Consider the following 6,000-nt stretch of genomic DNA (forward strand, 5'->3'; position numbering starts at 1 on the left):
GTTTCAGTTCAATACGGAACCCGTACTTTTATCTCTAAATACAGGACGATTCCGTATTTCAAGGGACGGTTGGCAACCCTAGGTAGGCCCTATGATGTGTAGAAAAGACAGACAGCCTGTATCAAACAAATGCCCAACCCTAAACTTCCTGCAAACTTTATTCAGCCATGGAACAGATCTGAATAGATGCTTGATTACCAAAACGACAATTAGCGATAATGGATAGCATTAGACGGCGTGTATTGCAGGTCGTCCACTAGACATTGTTGACAACATGATGGACCAGCGGGGGAGATCGTTCTGCAGTGATCAGGAGATTGCTCACTATTGGAACAAATATGGCTGGAACTGAAAATGCCTCCAGACGGTCCATCCCTCACAGCGGGGGTGCTATTCAGCCATTTATCACAGCTATCAAACGTACTAGGCTGCACAATGTGTGTTTGACCAGTAATTGCAGCAATACATCAGTTCTAGATAGGTAACAATAAAATTTGGCATTTTTGAGTGACCTTCAAGGAAATGCACCAAAAATGAGAAAAAGAAAGGGCAGCTCCAGTTTAAGAATGTTTTTTTCTCACTCTAAAAATAAGCCCACATTTCTCCCCGAGAACTGGCCTGACTAAAAGTGGGTTTAAACATAACAATGGTCTATAATCTTTTTTTTAGGCCTTTTATTTCAATAGTGCAGTAAAGACTTGGGCAGGAAGTAAGTGGGGAGAGAGAGACAGGGAAGGCCCGGCAAAGGACCCGGGCCAGAATTGAACCTGGATCAGATGCATAGCAAACAAGTGTCCTACCGTTAGCACCACGGAAGGGCCACATTGGCAGGTGGCTTGTTATTTCCTCAACATTTCAAGTCAAGTCAAGTCGGTTTTATTGTCACTTTCTTTACATGCGCTGGTCATACAAAGAAGTGCATTTCCTACATAACTGAATTTGTGATGCCTTAAGGTTTGAAAATAACCATAATTTTCAAGGTTAAAGGGGGAGGCAAATGGCTCATTAAGGTAAAAGTAGCCCATTGCCTCTGGACGCCAGACAGTGAAGAAGTAGAAAAAAAGGTATCATAGCACCCACCACTTCAACAAACTCCTGTAATGACCACATGGCTGGAATGAATTTTGAAAACTACACTATTAAATCCCGAAATGTCAGGCACGCTTTGGCCTAAGAATAGCCTTGGCTGACTGTGTGCTTACTGAAATAGAGCAATCACCGACTGTGTTTATTATTGATCGGCCTATGAGCGCGTGGCGATAATTGCCTGACCGGGGTCACCACCCAGAAATCAGATGTCCGCTTACAGACCGGAAATTGAAATAGTTGCTCTGGTTCAAAAAAATATATAGGCCTACGGTAATAGAAAACTGAATGAGATGTCCGTCCTACCATGATAGTCTCTTCAATATGGACAGGTGTTATGCTGCTGTACTGTTCCTGCACAGAGCCGCCTGGAGTCTTTTTCTGCCCACAGTGAGACTTTGAGACCACACAAGGTTGTCTCCCCAAACAACATCTCAGCAGGCAGTAATCCCATATTAAGGGGTCTTACACACTAGGGCGGTAAAGCGTCGCGGAACGGCCATTAGGATACTTTCTGAACCAGATGTGATAGCAATGAGTCTCTGACTAAATGTTTAAATCAACTCATTTTCCATTTGTATTGTGCCTTTCCTGGGAGATGCTGAAGCAGCAGTGTAAGCAACAACGAACACAAAGCATTCATATAACCGTGATAACCGTTCATATAACGTTTTTTCCTTTCTCATCAGGATTTCAAACAGACACTGGTAATTTCTGGTAATTACACATCATTAGAATAGAAGCAAGTCACCATGTCAAGCAATTATTACCGAAAAATTAGAATAATCTCTTCCAAAAGTGAGTGCAGAGGTCCATTCTGTTTGCAAATAAGTCGTTCTAAGAGTTCGGTGATCCATTATTCCAGTACTGCCGTAGTCTGATTAACCAATTTAGTAGTCTGATCATGAAGGGGCACATCATGGATACGGTTCACTGTCTGCCTTTTTTCCACTGCCGGTTTTCTGGTAGGCCTACAGCTCAACACAGCCCGACTCGGCCGCCACTTTTTGCTTTTCGAACAGGCACGACAAAGCTCCATAATAAAGCAATAAGTGATGGCCAAGTCGTGCTTTGTCGAGCTGTAGGCCTACCAGAAAACCGGCAGTGGAAAAGTGGCAAAAGTGTTTCTTATCAAGATCCATGAACAGCCACAGCATAAAATTATGTTCAGAGAATGGAAAAGAATGGGGTGCATGCTGCACATAGAAATGGCCAAGCCTGACCCTTCATATATTCTTATCTACAGCTGTTTACAGGCAAAGCTGCTAAGTCTGGTAGGCAGGGAGGCTGTCAGCTGCAGCTTAGTTTAGCAGGAGGCCAGATAAGTCCACCGCAGCAGGTGCCGCCCCAGCCCAGATTGGAGGTGCTGTGCCTTCTCTTTCTTCCTGTTTCTGCCCCTCTCTCTCTCTCTCTCTCTCTCTGCAGGTGTGTGCGTGTGCATGTATGGATGTTTGAGCACTTACCTGGGACCAGTTTGCAGTGTGTGAATGAGCAAGGGAAAATGTGCCCAGAAAGGGTGATGCTGAGGCTGTGGGAAATGCACTGTATTAATCCTCCACGGCACACACAAGAGAGGCAGACCTTGGCCAGGTCTTAACACAGCTGACACTCATTCTGTCCTCGTCCGTATAGAGCTATCAGGCTGCCTCCTCTGTATCCCAATTTCTCTCTACTAACTCCCATGTGGAAAGTCATGGGTAAGCGGTGAGGGTGTCAATCTTGTAGCCCAAAGGTTGCCGGTTGACTCCCTCATCTCCCCCAATCTTCCTCCCTGACTGAGGTACCCTGAGTATGGCACCATCCTGCCACCATGCCCCCTTGGGTCGCTATTTCAAGCTGCCCCCTTGCACGGGTGAGGCATAATATGGAATTTTGTTGAGTGCAGCGAGCACTGTACTGTGGAGTGCTGTGCCACAATGACAATGAGATTTCCCAGGTGGGATTTCACGTGAGTCCCAGCCCCAGGCATAAATCAGTGTGAGAGAGCTTGCAGGTTTGTTCAGGCAGAAAGGTAAAGGTGCACAGGGGCGTAACAGCAAATTGTTTTTTGCCTGCCATGTATCTACATAAATCATACACTGTGTGGGGATCTGGTGACTCACACACTTTTATCCCCCTGTACGACACCCCTGGAGGTGCACATGCGCCCCTGACGTGTCTTAACTCACTTGCTTGTCAGTTTGAATTAGCATTGGCAGGACGAGGCCACTCTACTAACCTGCCCTTGGATGCTTATTTACTCTGTTCGTTGTATTCATTTTTGTTAGGCGGACTAGAATACATGAACCTAGAATACATGGTTGTGTGAATTGTTTGTTGTCAACATTACATGTCCGGATTTAGCTAGCAAACCGGAGCTAGCCTTGTGTTAGTTTACCACAGGTTGGCTAGTAGTTAGCCGCTAGCTCGCCTGGGACAGTCGATGTATTTATTAAGCGATTCATAGACTTTCAAAGCTCCTAAATGTCTCGTTTTCAATGGCATGGATTTTAACAGCCACTGGTATATTAAATTAGTTGTAGTTGGCTACTATTGGCTTAAAAAATTACGACTTCTCCACTGTCCAGCTACGAGTTTTGGTCTGGAAGCACTTCAGTAATGGCGGCCGTTCTACTTCAGTTATTTCCTCGGATTGGTGTATAGTCAAAGAACGTTGCTATGGTTACTGGTCATAACAGAGTGGTGTACGTGACTACCTGTTCATTCCAGAATGGCGGATTTGACTCAAAACTGACTCAAAACGCCCCCTATTGACTGTTTCCCATAAAAGACCTGACTGTTGCTCCTTGTTAGAGATGTATATTCTTTGGAGCTAGCATCGGCAACTTCCTGTTTATAAAGGGAAGCCATCTTGTCAGTTTGGGCACTTCCTGTTGCCCAGCGCCACAGCTCCCCTATTGTCCTGGCCCAGTCATTACACCCAACCCACAACTTAGTCCATATTGTTACAGACTAACTGTGAGAAATGAAAAGCAATGGGGTGTGGAACGTAGGCTATCTTGTGAAAATTGCATTGAACTCATTAGACCTATAGCCTATTTCCCCTAAAACACTGACAGACCGTTTCTCTCAAGCACATCATTTATGACCACTATTTTACCTTGAAACTATAGCCATGTGAACATGTGAGTATAAATGTGAACATAAATATGCAAACTTAACCCGTTAAGACACAAACACAAACCATGTTATACATTGGCTGTTACCAGAATGGCAATGACCAAGTTTTAATTAGAGATGCACCGGATCCTGATTTTTAGGATCCTGCCGGATACCGGATCCGCTGCTTAAGATCCTGCCGGATCTGGAACCGGATACCGGATCCTGCAAAAGGGTTGAAACATATAGTCTACTCGCACACGTGGGCCTTTTTATTACGTTGGCTCAAACTATTTTTTAGACTCATTGCCACACTGTCTGCAACAGCCGCTTCCAAAGGGCTTTCACTCCATGCAGTGATTGGGGTTGTGAAAGACTGACTGAAAAGCCTAGGCTAGAGATGCACCAGACGCTGATTTTTAGGTAACATGTGGGGTACCGGATCCACTGCTTAAGATCCTGCTGGACCCAGATCCTGTGAAAAACCCTATTATCCTGCCGGATCCGGAACCAGAACCGGATCCGGTGCATCTCTAGTTTTAATGCTTAACTAGTATGTGAAATGTCATAGTGGTGTAGTGGTGTACTATGGTGGTAGTAAAATCTTTTCAACGACTATTACAGCATGCCACTGGTGGAACAACGTGTATGATGGGGCTACATTTTACATGTAGCAAAGATGTGCCAAGATAGCAAGAACATTTTTAAAAGCACTTACCTCAACTAAGTGTGCCATGGACACCTTGTTTTCGACATGCTGTGCACATCTGCAAACCATAACTGCAATTTCACATTGATACAATTTATATTTTAAGACCAAAGACATGCTACGTGTATGTCGATTCACTTCAGGTTGCACTGACAAAAATAAATGATTTCTGAACAAGAATTCCCGCCTGCATTGCACTAAAAATTGACACTTCATCTTCCACACAAGATCAAAATGAAAGTTTAAGATTGGTTGCACTACAAGATAGAAATGTTTTACCAGAGGGTAAGTGTTTTGTGTCTCTGTAAATTGGAAAAAGTTTCCTCCCCACTTAATGATGTCGAATTGCATCTCAAGATAGTCGACTGAACGACTGAATTCACAATGAGGTGTTTCTCGGCAAAAAGGAAGAGCAGTTTCCGTGGAGCAGTTACTTTGGCGTGTACTTCTGAAACATTTACATAATGGTGACAGGCACACTGGTTGTATAACAGAATTGAGAGTTAAAAAAACATGGAAACACTTTTGGAAGGTGCTGTCTGGCATACTAAAAGCAGATTCAGACATTTATGAAGCTTTTAAGTGCACAACCTTGTTTTGGGGGCTTGTTAGGCTACATGTTCACAGAGAGATAAAAACAGGAATGCAGCTTATACAGACAGTTAGGAATTTATTTAACATGTGAATTTATTTATTATATTTATTTATTTATATTTATTTTGATAAAGTGTTACCAATGTTTCTTTTGGAGATGATAGTAAAGGGCCAGAGTTAGAGCATTTCAGAGGTTCATAAGAGCCATTGGGCAGAAGAGAGGAGAGAAGGAGCAGGTCTAGCAGCCGGCTAACCGCACTCAGATGAGGGACGGAGTCTAAAATTGAAATTAGTTTTTTGAAATGAGAAAGTCTACCCCCTCTGAGCCATTAAGAGGGATATTTCCAGTTGCCGGGGACTTCATTTTCCAAAATGGAACAGACATTAAACTCGCCTCAAGATGGCTAATCGGCAGTTCAATTTCCATCTAAGACCCTCACCCCGCGCCGCTGCTTCTGCAAGCGACAAAATGAAGTGTAATTTGTGACTCGCGGCCTTAATCACAACTGTGG

The sequence above is a fragment of the Engraulis encrasicolus genome, chromosome 21 (assembly GCF_034702125.1).
Source record: "Engraulis encrasicolus isolate BLACKSEA-1 chromosome 21, IST_EnEncr_1.0, whole genome shotgun sequence".
NCBI lineage: Eukaryota > Metazoa > Chordata > Actinopteri > Clupeiformes > Engraulidae > Engraulis > Engraulis encrasicolus.